The sequence below is a fragment of the Schistocerca americana genome, chromosome 5 (genome assembly GCF_021461395.2).
Source record: "Schistocerca americana isolate TAMUIC-IGC-003095 chromosome 5, iqSchAmer2.1, whole genome shotgun sequence".
Classification (NCBI taxonomy): Eukaryota; Metazoa; Arthropoda; class Insecta; order Orthoptera; family Acrididae; genus Schistocerca; species Schistocerca americana.
This window is the reverse complement of record NC_060123.1, coordinates 770,621,645-770,636,360: the sequence shown is the minus strand read 5'-3', so window position 1 is coordinate 770,636,360 and position 14,716 is coordinate 770,621,645.

Here is a 14,716-nt window from a genome sequence, read left to right as displayed (position 1 = left end):
ATCGGCCTCGAGCCGACTTGTCTCCAAGGGTCTATTGCTGCCTCGGGCACCTTATGGTCGTTCTCCTGTGAGTCAAGATTTTCGAATCCGATGCAAAACTGATAGTTAGTTATAACGTTCAGGGCCTCCTAACGACGATGGAACACTCAAATTGCGTCGAGAGTCAATTCATCGACCTCCAGCTGACTTGTCTAAAAGTGGATTTTGCTGCCTCGGGCTCCATGTGGTCCGTCTCCTGTGAGTCTACATTTTCGAATCCGACGCGAAACTTATAGTTAATTGTAACGTTCAGGGCCTCCTAATGACGATGGAACACTCGCATTGCGTCTAGATTTAATACATCGTCGTTCAGCCGACTTGTCTCCAAGGGGATATTGCTGTCTCGGGCACCATATGAGCCTTCTCCTGTGAGTCTAGATTTTCGAATCCGACGCAAAAATGAAAGTGAATTGTAACGTTCAGCGCCTCCTAATGACGATAGAACACTCAAATTGCGTCGAGATTCAATACATCGTCCTCCAGCCGATTTGTCTCCAGGGGGATATTGCTGCCTGGTGCACCAAATGGTCCGTCTCCTGTGAGTCTAGATTTTTGAATCCGACGCGAAACTGATAGTTAATTGTAACGTTCAGGGCCTCCTAATGACGATGGAACAATCAAATTGCGTCGCTATTCAATACATCGTCCTTCAGCCGACTTGTCTCCAAGGGGATATTGCTGTCTCGGGCATCATATGATCCTTCTCCTGTGAGTAGATTTTCGAATCCGACGCTAAAATGATGGTTAATTGTAACGTTCAGGGCCTCCTAATGACGATGGAGCACTCTAATTACGTCGCGATTCAATACATCGTCCTCCAGCGGACTGGTCCCCAAGGGGATATTGCTGCTTCGGGCACCTTATGGTCCGTCTCCAGTGAGTCTAGATTTTCGAATCCGACGAAAAGCTGACAGTTAATTGTAACATTCAGGGCCTCCTAACGACGATGGAACACTCAAATTGCGTCGAGAGTCAATACATCGATCTCCAGCCGACTTGTCTACAAGGGGATATTGCTGCCTCGGGCTTCATGTGGTCCGTCTCCTGTGAGTCTAGATTTTCGAATCCGACGCGAAACTGATTGTTAATTGTAACGTTCAGGGCCTCCTAATGACGATGGAACACTGAAATTGCGTCGAGATTCAATACATCGTCTTCCAGCCGACTTGCCTCCAGGGGGATATTGCTGTCTCGGGCACCATATGAGCCTTCTCCTGTGAGTCTAGATTTTCGAATCCGACGCAAAAATGAAAGTGAATTGTAACGTTCAGCGCCTCCTAATGACGATAGAACACTCAAATTGCGTCGCTATTCAGTACATCGTCCTTCAGCCGACTTGTCTCCAAGGGGATATTGCTGTCTCGGGCATCATATGATCCTTCTCCTGTGAGTAGATTTTCGAATCCGACGCTAAAATGATAGTTAATTGTAACGTTCCGGGGCAACTAATGACGATGGAACACTCAAATTGCGTCGAGATTCAATACATCGGCCTCCAGCCGACTTGTCTCCAGGGGATATTGCTGCCTCGGGCACCATATGAGCCCTCCCCTAAGAGTCTAGATTTTTGAATCCGATGCAAAAATGATAGTGAATTGTAACGTTCAGGGCCCCCTAATGACGATAGAACACTCAAATTGCGTCGTGATTCAATACATCGTCTTCCAGCCGACTTGTCTCCAAATAGATATTGCTGTCTCGGGCACCATATGAGCCTTCTCCTGTGAGTCTAGATTGTCGAATCCGACGCAGAAATGATAGTGAATTGTAACGTTCAGCGCCTCCTAATGACGATAGAACACTCAAAATGCGTCGAGATTGAATACATCGTCCTCCAGCCGATTTGTCTCCATGGGGATATTCCTACCTCGGGTACCAAATCGACCGTCTCCTGTGAGTCTAGATTCTTGAATCCGACGCGAAACTGATAGTTAATTGTAACGTTCAGCGCCTCCTAATGACGATGGAACACTCAAATTGCGTCGAGAGTCAATACATCGTCCTCCAGCCGACTTGCCTCCAAGGATCTATTGCTGCCTCGGGCACCTTATGGTCGTTCTCCCGTGAGTCTAGTTTTTCGAATCCGACGCATAACTGATAGTTAGTTGTAACGTTCAGGGCCTCCTAATGACGATGGAGAACTCTAATTACGTCGAGATTCAATACATCGTCCTCCAGCGGACTGGTCTCCAAGGGGATATCGCTGCCTCGGGCACCACATGGTCCGTCTCCGATGATTCTACGTTTTCGAGTCCGACGCAAAACTTATAGTTAATTGTAACGTTCAGGGCCTCCTAATGACGATGGAGCACTCAAATTGCGTCGAGATTCAATACATCGTCCTCCAGCCGATTTGTCTCCAAGGGGATATTGCTGCTTCGGCAACCAAATGGTCCGTCTCCTGTGAGGCTAGATATTTGAATCCGACGCGAAACTGATAGTTAATTGTAACGTTCAGGGCCTCCTAATGACGATGGAACACACAAATTGCGGTGAGTATCAATACATCGTCCTTCAGCCGACTTGTCTCCAAGGGGATATTGCTGTCTCGGGCACCATATGATCCTTCTCCTGTGAGTCTAGATTTTCGAATCCGACGCAAAAATGATAGTTAATTGTAACGTTCAGCGCCTCCTAATGACGATGGAACACTCAAATTGCGTTGAGATATATATCGTTCTTCTGCCGACTTTTCTCCAAGGGCATATTGCTGTCTCGGGCACCATTTGATCCTCCTCCTGTGAGTAGATTTTCGAATCCGACGCTAAAATGATAGTTAATTGTAACGTTCAGGGCCACCTAATGACGATGGAGCACTCAAATTGCGTCGAGATTCAATACATCGACCTCCAGCCGACTTGTCTACAAGGGGATACTGCTGCCTCGGGCTCGACGTGGTCCGTATCCTGTGAGTCTAGATTTTCGAATCCGACGCAAAACTGATAGTTAATTGTAACATTCAGGGCCTCCTAATGACGATGCAACACTCAAATTGCGTCGAGAGTCAATTCATCGACCTCCAGCTGAATTGTCTACAAGGGGATTTTGCTGCTTTGGGCTCCATGTGGTCCGTCTCGTGTGAGTCTACATTTTTTCGAATCCGACGCGAAACTGATAGTTAATTGTAACGTTCAGGGCCTCCTAATGACGATGGAACACTCACATTGCGTCTAGATTCAATACATCGTCCTTCAGCCGACTTGTCTCCAAGGGGAAATTGCTGTCTCGGGCACCATATGATCCTCCTCCTGTGAGTAGATTTAGGAATCCGACGCTAAAATGATAGTTAATTGTAACGTTCAGGGGCACCTAATGACGATGGAACACTCACATTGCGTCTAGATTCAATACATCGGCCTCCAGCCGACTTGTCTCCAGGGGATATTGCTGTCTCGGGCACCATATGAGCCCTCTCCTGAGAGTCTAGATTTTCGAATCCGACGCAAAAATGATAGTGAATTGTATCGTTCAGCGCCTCCTAATGACGATAGAACACTCAAATTGCGTCGAGATTGAATACATTTTCCTCCAGCCGATTTGCCTCCAAGGGGATATTCCTGCCTCGGGCAAAAAATGGACCGTCTCCTGTGAGTCTAGATTCTTGAATCCGACGCAAAACTGATAGTTAATTGTAACGTTCAGGGCCTCCTAATGACGATGGAACACTCAAATTGCGTCGCGATTCAATACATCGTCCTTCAGCCGACTTGTCTCTAAGGGGATACTGCTGTCTCGGGCATCATATGATCCTTCTCCTGTGAGTAGATTTTCGAATCCGACGCGAAAATGATAGTTAATTGTAACGTTCAGCGCCTCCTAATGACGATGGAACACTCAAATTGAGTCGAGAGTCAATACATCGTCCTCCAGCCGACTTGCCTCCAAGGATCTATCGCTGCCTCGGGCACCTTATGGTCGTTCTCCTGTGAGTCTAGATTTTCGAATCCGACGCATAACTGATAGTTAGTTGTAACGTTCAGCGCCTCCTAATGACGATGGAACACTCACATTGCGTCGAGATTCAATACATCGTCCTCCAGCCGACTTGTGTCCAAGGGGATATTGCTGCCTCAAGCTTTATGTGGTCCTTCTCCTGTGAGTCTAGCTTTTCGAATCCGACGCGAAACTGATAGTTAATTGTAACGTTCAGGGCCTCCTAATGACGATGGAGAACTCTAATTACGTCGAGATTCAGTACATCGTCCTCCAGCGGACTGGTCTCCAAGGGGATATTGCTGCTTCGGGCACCTTATGGTCCGTCTCCAGTGAGTCTAGATTTTCGAATCCGACGCATAACTGATAGTTAGTTGTAACGTTCAGCGCCTCCTAATGACGATGGAACACTCACATTGCGTCGAGATTCAATACATCGTCCTCCAGCCGACTTGTGTCCAAGGGGATATTGCTGCCTCAAGCTTCATGTGTTCCGTCTCCTGTGAGTCTAGATTTTCGAATCCGATGCGAAACTGATAGTTAATTGTGACGCTCAGGGCCTCCTATTGACGAAGGAACACTCAAATCGCGTCGAGATTCAATACATCGACCTCCAGCCGATTTGTCTACGAGGGGATATTGCTGCCTCGGGCTCGATGTGGTCCGTCTCCTGTGAGTCTAGATTTTCGAATCCGACGCAAAACTGATAGTTAATTGTAACGTTCAGGGCTTCCTAATGACGATGGAACACTCAAATTTCGTCTAGATTCAATACATCGGCCTCGAGCCGACTTGTCTCCATGGGTCTATTGTTGCCTCGGGCACCTTATGGTCGTTCTCCTGTGAGTCTAGATTTTCGAATCCAACGCAAAACTGATAGTTAATTGTAACGTTCAGCGCCTCCTAATGACGATGGAACACTAAAAATTGCGGTGAGTATCAATACATCGTCCTTCAGCCGACTTGTCTCCAAGGGGATATTGCTGTCTCGGGCACCATATGATCCTACTCCTGTGAGTCTAGATTTTCGAATCCGACGCAAAAATGATAGTTAATTGTAACGTTCAGCGCCTCCTAATGACGATGGAACACTCAAATTGCGTTGAGATATATATCGTTCTTCTGCCGACTTTTCTCCAAGGGCATTTTGCTGTCTCGGGCACCATTTGATCCTCCTCCTGTGAGTAGATTTTGGAATCCGACGCTAAAATGATAGTTAATTGTAACGTTCAGGGCCACCTAATGACGATGGAGCACTCAAATTGCCTCGAGATTCAATACATCGGCCTCAAGCCGACTTGTCTCCATGGGTTTAATGCTGCCTCGGGCACCTTATGGTCGTTCTCCTGTGAGTCTAGATTTTCAAATCCGACGCAAAACAGATGGTCAATTGTGACGTACAGGGCCTCCTAATGACGAAGGAACACTCAAATCGCGTCGAGATTCAATACATCGACCTCCAGCCGACTTGTCTACAAGGGGATATTGCTGCCTCGGGCTCGACGTGGTCCGTATCCTGTGAGTCTAGATTTTCGAATCCGACGCAAAACTGATAGTTAATTGTAACATTCAGGGCCTCGTAATGACGATGCAACACTCAAATTGCGTCGGTAGTCAATTCATCGACCTCCAGCTGAATTGTCTACAAGGGGATTTTGCTGCTTTGGGCTCCATGTGGTCCGTCTCCTGTGAGTCTACATTTTCGAATCCGACGCGAAACTGATAGTTAATTGTAACGTTCAGGGCCTCCTAATGACGATGGAACACTCACATTGCGTCTAGATTCAATACATCGTCCTTCAGCCGACTTGTCTCCAAGGGGATATTGCTGTCTCGGGAATCATATGATCCTTCTCCTCTGAGTACATTTTCGAATCCGACGCTAAAATGATAGTTAATTGTAACGTTCAGCGCCTCCTAATGACGATGGAACACTCAAATTGCGTCGAGAGACAATACATCGTCCTCCAGCCGACTTGTCTCCAAGGGTCTATTGCTGCCTCGGGCACCTTATGATCGTTCTCCTGTGAGTCTAGATTTTCGAATCCGAAGCAAAAATGATAGTTAATGGTAACGGTCAGGGCGTCCTAATGACGATGGAACACTCAAATTGCGTCGAGATTGAATACATCGTCCTCCAGCCGATTTGTCTCCAAGGGGATAGTCCTGCCTCAGGCACCAAATCGACCGTCTCCTGTGAGTCTAGATTCTTGAATCCGACGCGAAACTGATAGTTAATTGTAACGTTCAGGGCCTCCTAATGACGATGCAACACTCAAATTGCGTCGAGAGTCAATTCATCGACCTCCAGCTGACTTGTCTCCAAGGGGATATCGCTGCCTCGGGCACCACATGGTCCCTCTCCGGTGATTCTACGTTTTCGAGTCCGACGCAAAACTTATAGTTAATTGTAACGTTCAGGGCCTCCTAATGACGATGGAGCACTCAAATTGCGTCGAGATTCAATACATCGTCCTCCAGCCGATTTGTCTCCAAGGGGATATTGCTGCTTCGGCAACCAAATGGTCCGTCTCCTGTGAGGCTAGATATTTGAATCCGACGCGAAACTGATAGTTAATTGTAACGTTCAGGGCCTCCTAATGACGATGGAACACTCAAATTGCGGTGAGTATCAATACATCGTCCTTCAGCCGACTTGTCTCCAAGGGGATATTGCTGTCTCGGGCACCATATGATCCTTCTCCTGTGAGTCTAGATTTTCGAATCCGACGCAAAAATGATAGTTAATTGTAATGTTCAGCGCCTCCTAATGACGATGGAACACTCAAATTGCGTTGAGATATATATCGTTCTTCTGCCGACTTTTCTCCAAGGGCATATTGCTGTCTCGGGCACCATTTGATCCTCCTCCTGTGAGTAGATTTTCGAATCCGACGCTAAAATGATAGTTAATTGTAACGTTCAGGGCCACCTAATGACGATGGAGCACTCAAATTGCGTCGAGATTCAATACATCGGCCTCGAGCCGACTTGTCTCCATGTTTCTAATGCTGCCTCGGGCACCTTATGGTCGTTCTCCTGTGAGTCTAGATTTTCAAATCCGACGCAAAACAGATGGTTAATTGTGACGTACAGGGCCTCCTAATGACGAAGGAACACTCAAATCGCGTCGAGATTCAATACATCGACCTCTAGCCGACTTGTCTACAAGGGGATATTGCTGCCTCGGGCTCGACGTGGTCCGTATCCTGTGAGTCTAGATTTTCGAATCCGACGCAAAACTGATAGTTAATTGTAACATTCAGGGCCTCCTAATGACGATGCAACACTCAAATTGCGTCGAGAGTCAATTCATCGACCTCCAGCTGAATTGTCTACAAGGGGATTTTGCTGCTTTGGGCTCCATGTGGTCCGTCTCCTGTGAGTCTACATTTTCGAATCCGACGCGAAACTGATAGTTAATTGTAACGTTCAGGGCCTCCTAATGACGATAGAACACTCAAATTGCGTCGAGATTGAATACATCGTCCTCCAGCCGATTTGCCTCCAAGGGGATATTGCTGTCTCGGGCACCATATGAGCCCTCTCCTGAGAGTCTAGATTTTCGAATCCGACGCAAAAATGATAGTGAATTGTATCGTTCAGCGCCTCCTAATGACGATAGAACACTCAAATTGCGTCGAGATTGAATACATCGTCCTCCAGCCGATTTGCCTCCAAGGGGATATTCCTGCCTCGGGCACCAAATGGACCGTCTCCTGTGAGTCTAGATTCTTGAATCCGACGCGAAACTGATAGTTAATTGTAACGTTCAGGGCCTCCTAATGACGATGGAACACTCAAATTGCGTCGCGATTCAATACATCGTCCTTCAGCCGACTTGTCTCCAAGGGGATATTGCTGTCTCGGGCATCATATGATCCTTCTCCTGTGAGTAGATTTTCGAATCCGACGCGAAAATGATAGTTAATTGTAACGTTCAGCGCCTCCTAATGACGATGGAACACTCAAATTGCGTCGAGAGTCAATACATCGTCCTCCAGCCGACTTGCCTCCAAGGATCTATTGCTGCCTCGGGCACCTTATGGTCGTTCTCCTGTGAGTCTAGATTTTCGAATCCGACGCATAACTGATAGTTAGTTGTAACGTTCAGCGCCTCCTAATGACGATGGAACACTCACATTGCGTCGAGATTCAATACATCGTCCTCCAGCCGACTTGTGTCCAAGGGGATATTGCTGCCTCAAGCTTCATGTGGTCCTTCTCCTGTGAGTCTAGCTTTTCGAATCCGACGCGAAACTGATAGATAATTGTAACGTTCAGGGCCTCCTAATGACGATGGAGATCTCTAATTACGTCGAGATTCAATACATCGTCCTCCAGCGGACTGGTCTCCAAGGGGATATTGCTGCTTCGGGCACCTTATGGTCCGTCTCCAGTGAGTCTAGATTTTCGAATCCGACGAAAAACTGACAGTTAATTGTAACATTCAGGGCCTCCTAATGACGATGGAACACCCAAATTGCGTCGAGAATCAATACATCGGCCTCCAGCCAACCTGTCTCCAAGGGGATAATGCTGCCTCAAGCTTCATGTGTTCCGTCTCCTGTGAGTCTAAATTTTCGAATCCGATGCGAAACTGATAGTTAATTGTGACGCTCAGGGCCTCCTAATGACGAAGGAACACTCAAATCGCGGCGAGATTCAATACATCGACCTCCAGCCGATTTGTCTACGAGGGGATATTGCTGCCTCGGGCTCGATGTGGTCCGTCTCCTGTGAGTCTAGATTTTCGAATCCGACGCAAAACTGATAGTTAATTGTAACGTTCAGGGCTTCCTAATGACGATGGAACACTCAAATTTCGTCTAGATTCAATACATCGGCCTCGAGCCGACTTGTCTCCATGGGTCTATTGTTGCCTCGGGCACCTTATGGTCGTTCTCCTGTGAGTCTAGATTTTCGAATCCAACGCAAAACTGATAGTTAATTGTAACGTTCAGCGCCTCCTAATGACGATGGAACACTAAAAATTGCGGTGAGTATCAATACATCGTCCTTCAGCCGACTTGTCTCCAAGGGGATATTGCTGTCTCGGGCACCTTATGGTCCGTCACCAGTGAGTCTAGATTTTCGAATCCGACGAAAAACTGACAGTTAATTGTAACATTCAGGGCCTCCTAATGACGATGGAACACCCAAATTGCGTCGAGAATCAATACATCGGCCTCCAGCCAACCTGTCTCCAAGGGGATAATGCTGCCTCAAGCTTCATGTGTTCCGTCTCCTGTGAGTCTAAATTTTCGAATCCGATGCGAAACTGATAGTTAATTGTGACGCTCAGGGCCTCCTAATGACGAAGGAACACTCAAATCGCGGCGAGATTCAATACATCGACCTCCAGCCGATTTGTCTACGAGGGGATATTGCTGCCTCGGGCTCGACGTGGTCCGTATCCTGTGAGTCTAGATTTACGAATCCGACGCAAAACTGATAGTTAATTGTAACATTCAGGGCCTCCTAATGACGATGCAACACTCAAATTGCGGCGATAGTCAATTCATCGACCTCCAGCTGAATTGTCTACAAGGGGATTTTGCTGCTTTGGGCTCCATGTGGTCCGTCTCCTGTGAGTCTACATTTTCGAATCCGACGCGAAACTGATAGTTAATTGTAACGTTCAGGGCCTCCTAATGACGATGGAACACTCACATTGCGTCTAGATTCAATACATCGTCCTTCAGCCGACTTGTCTCCAAGGGGATATTGCTGTCTCGGGCACCATATGATCCTCCTCCTGTGAGTAGATTTTCGAATCCGACGCTAAAATGATAGTTAATTGTAACGTTCAGGGGCACCTAATGACGATGGAACACTCAAATTGCGTCGAGATTCAATACATCGGCCTCCAGCCGACTTGTCTCCAGGGGATATTGCTGTCTCGGGCACCATATAAGCCCTCTCCTGAGAGTCTAGATTTTCGAATCCGACGCAAAAATGATAGTGAATTGTAACGTTCAGCGCCTCCTAATGACGATAGAACACTCAAATTGCGTCGAGATTGAATACATCGTCCTCCAGCCGATATTCCTCCAAGGGGATATTCCTGCCTCGGGCACCAAATGGACCGTCTCCTGTGAGTCTAGATTCTTGAATCCGACGCGAAACTGATAGTTAATTGTAACGTTCAGGGCGTCCTAATGACGATGGAACACTCAAGTTGCGTCGCGATTCAATACATCGTCCTTCAGCCGACTTGTCTCCAAGGGGATATTGCTGTCTCGGGCATCATATGATCCTTCTCCTGTGAGTAGATTTTCGAATCCGACGCGAAAATGATAGTTAATTGTAACGTTCAGCGCCTCCTAATGACGATGGAACACTCAAATTGCGTCGAGAGTCAATACATCGTCCTCCAGCCGACTTGCCTCCAAGGATCTATTTGTGCCTCGAGCACCTTATGGTCGTTCTCCTGTGAGTCTAGATTTTCGAATCCGACGCATAACTGATAGTGAGTTGTAACGTTCAGCGCCTCCTAATTACGATGGAACACTCAAATTGCGTCGAGAGTCAATACATCGGCCTCCAGCCAACCTGTCTCCAAGGGGATAATGCTGCCTCAAGCTTCATGTGGTCCGTCTCCTGTGAGTCTAGATTTTCGAATCCGATGCGGAACTGATAGTTAATTGTAACGTTCAGGGACTCCTAATGACGATGGAACACTCAAATTGCGTCGAGATTCAATACATCGGCATTAAGCCGACTTGTCTCCAAGAGTCTATTGCTGCCTCGGGCACCTTCTTGTCGTTCTCCTGTGAGTCTAGATTTTCGAATACGACGGAAAACAGATAGTTAATTGTAACGTTCAAGGCCTCCTAATGACGATGGAACACTCAAATTGCGTCGAGATATATATCGTCCTTCAGCCGACTTTTCTCCAAGGGCATATTGCTGTCTCGGGCCCCATTTTATCCTCCTCCTGTGAGTAGATTTTCGAATCCGACGCTAAAATGATAGTTAATTGTAACGTTCAGGGCCACCTAATGACGATGGAGCACTCAAATTGCGTCGAGATTCAATACATCGGCCTCGAGCCGACTTGTCTCCATGGGTCCATTGCTGCCTCGGGCACCTTATGGTCGTTCTCCTGTGAGTCTAGATTTTCGAATCCGACGCAAAACAGATGGTTAATTGTGACGCTCAGGGCCTCCTAATGACGAAGGAACACTCAAATCGTGTCGAGATTCAATACATCGACCTCCAGCCGACTTGTCTACGAGGGGATATTGCTGCCTCGGGCTCGATGTGGTCCGTCTCCTGTGAGTCTAGATTTTCGAATCCGACGCAAAACTGATAGTTAATTGTAACGTTCAGGGCCTCCTAATGACGATGGAACACTCAAATTTCGTCTAGATTCAATACATCGGCCTCGAGCCGACTTGTCTCCATGGGTCTATTGTTGCCTCGGGCACCTTATGGTCGTTCTCCTGTGAGTCTAGATTTTCGAATCCAACGCAAAACTGATAGTTAATTGTAACGTTCAGCGCCTCCTAATGACGATGGAACACTAAAATTGCATCGAGACATATATCGTCCTTCAGCCGACTTTTCTGCAAGGGCATATTGCTGTCTCGGGCACCATTTGATCCTCCTCCTGTGAGTAGATTTTCGAATCCGACGCTAAAATGATAGTTAATTGTAACGTTCAGGGCCACCTAATGACGATGGAGCACTCAAATTGCGTCGAGATTCAATACATCGGCCTCAATCCGACTTGTCTCCATGGGTCTATTGCTGCCTCGGGCACCTTATGGTCCTTTTCCTGTGAGTCTAGATTTTCGAATCCGACGCAAAACTGATAGTTAATTGTAACGTTCAGGGCCTCCTAATGACGATGGAACACTCAAATTGCGTCGCGATTCAAAACATCGTCCTCCAGCGGACTGGTGTCCAAGGGGATATTGCTGCCTCGGGCCCCTTATGGTCGTTCTCCTGTGAGTATAGATTTTCGAATCCGGCGCAAAAATGATAGTTAATTGTAACGTTCAGGGCCTCCTAATGACGATGGAACACTCAAATAGCGTCGAGATTCAATACATCGTCCTTCAGCCGACTTGTTTCCAAGTGGATATTGCTGTCTCGGGCACCATATGATCCTTCTCCTGTGAGTAGATTTTCGAATCCGACGCTAAAATGATAGTTAATTGTAACATTCAGGGCCTCCTAGTTACGAAGGAACACTCAAATTGCGTCGCGATCCAATACATCGTCCTCCAGCCCACATGCCTCCAAGAGTCAATTGCTGCCTCGGGCGCCTTATGATCAATGTCCTGTGAGTCTAGATTTTCGAATCCGACGCAAAACTGATAGTTAATTGTAACGTCCAGGGCCTCCTAATGACGATAGAGCACTCAAACTGCGTCGCGATTCAATACATCGACCTCCAGCGGACTGGTCTCCAAGAGGATATTGCTGCTTCTGGCACCTTATGGTCCGTCTCCAGTGTGTGTAGAATTTCGAATCCGACGAAAAACTGATAGTTAATTGCAACATTCAGGGCCTCCTAGTTACGATGGAACACTCAAATTGCGTCGCGATCCAATACATCGTCCTCCAGCCCACATGCCTCCAAGAGTCAACTGCTGCCTGGGGCACCTTAAGATCGTTCTCCTGTGGGTCTAGATTTTCGAATCCGACGCAAAACAGATAGTAAATTGTGTCGTTCAGGGCCTCCTAATGACGAAGGAACACTCAAATTGCGTCGAGATTCACTACATCGTTCCCCAGCCGACTTGTCTCCGAGGGGACATCGCTGCCTCGGGCACCACATTGCCCGTCTCCGGTGATTCTACGTTTTCGAATCCGACGCAAAACTGATAGTTAATTGTAACGTTCAGGGCCTCCTAATGACAATGGAACACTCAAATTGCGTCGAGACTCAATACATCGGCCTCGAGCCGACTTGTCTCCAAGGGTCTATTGCTGCCTCGGGCACCTTATGGGCGTTCTCCTGTGAGTCTAGATTTTCGAATCCGACGCGAAACTGATAGTTAATTACAACGTTCAGGGCCTCCTAATGACGATGGAACACTCAAATTGCGTCGAGAGTCAATTCATCGACCTCCAGCTGACTTGTCTACAAGTGGATTTTGCTGCCTCGGGCTCCATGTGGTCAGTCTCCTGTGAGTCTACATTTTCGAATCCGACGCGAAACTGATAGTTAATTGTAACGTTCAGGGCCTCCTAATGACGATAGAACACTCGCATTGCGTCTAGATTCAATACATCGTCCTTCAGCCGACTTGTCTCCAAGGGGATATTGCTGTCTCGGGCACCATATGAGCCTTGTCCTGAGAGTCTAGATTTTCGAATCCGACGCAAAAATGATAGTGAATTGTAACGTTCAGCGCCTCGTAATGACGATAGAAAACTCAAATTGCGTCGAGATTCAATACATTGTCATCCAGCCGACTTGTCTCCAAGGGGATATCGCTGTCTCGGGCACCATATGAGCCATCTCCTGTGAGTCTAGATATTCGAATCCGACGCAAAAATGATAGTGAATTGTAACGTTCAGCGCCTCCTAATGACGATAGAACACTCAAATTGCGTCGAGATTGAATACATCGTCCTCCAGCCGATTTGTCTCCAAGGGGATATTGCTTCCTCGGGCACCATATAATCCGTCTCCCGTGAGTCTAGATTTTCGTATTCGACGCAAAACAGATGATTAATTGTAACGTTCACGGCCTCCTAATGACGTTGGAACACTCAAATTGCGTCGATATTCAATACATCGTCCTCCAGCCGACTTGTCTCCAAGGGTCTATTGATGCCTCGGGCACCTTAAGGTTGTTCTCCTGTGCGTTTAGATTTTCGAATCCGACGCGAATCTGATAGATAATTGTAACGTTCAGGGCCTCCTAATGACGATGGAACACTCAAAATGCGTCGAGATTCAATACATCGTCCTCCAGCCGATTTGACTCCTAGTGGGTATTGCTGCCTTGGGCACCTTATGGTCGTTCTCCTGTGTGTCTAGGTTTTCGAATCCGACGCAAAACTGATAGTTCATTTTAACGTTCAGGGCCTCCTAATGACGATGGAACACTCAAATTGCGTCGAGATTCGTTACATCGACATTCAGCCGAACTGTCTCCAAGGGTCTATAGCTGCCTCGGGCACCTTATGGTCGTTCTCCTGTGAGTCTAGATTTTCGAATCCGACGCATAACAGTTAGTTAATTGTAACAATCAGGGCCTCGTAATAACGATGGATCTCTCAAATTGCATCGAGATTCAATACATCGTCCTCCAGCCGACTTGTCTCCAAGGGGATAATGCTCCCTCGGGCTTCATAGGTTCCGTCTCCTGTGAGTCTAGATTTTCGAATCCGACGCGAAACTGATAGTTAATTGTAACGTTCAGGGCCTTTTAAAGACGTTGGAACACTCATATTGCGTCGAGATTCAATACAACGTCCTCCAGCCAACTTGTCTCCAAGGGGACATTGCTGCCTCGGGCACCTTTAGTCCGTCTCCTGTGAGTCTAGATTTTCGAATCCGACGCGAAACTGATAGTTAATTGTAACGTTCAGGGCCTCCTACTGACGATGGAGCACTCAAATTGCGTCAAGATTCAATACACCGTCCTCCAGCCGATTTGTTTCCAAGGGAGTATTGCTGCCTCGGGCACCATATGGTCCGTCTGCTGTGCGTCTAGATTTTCGAATCCGACGCGAAACTGATAGATAATTGTAACGTTCAGGGCCTCCTAATGACGAT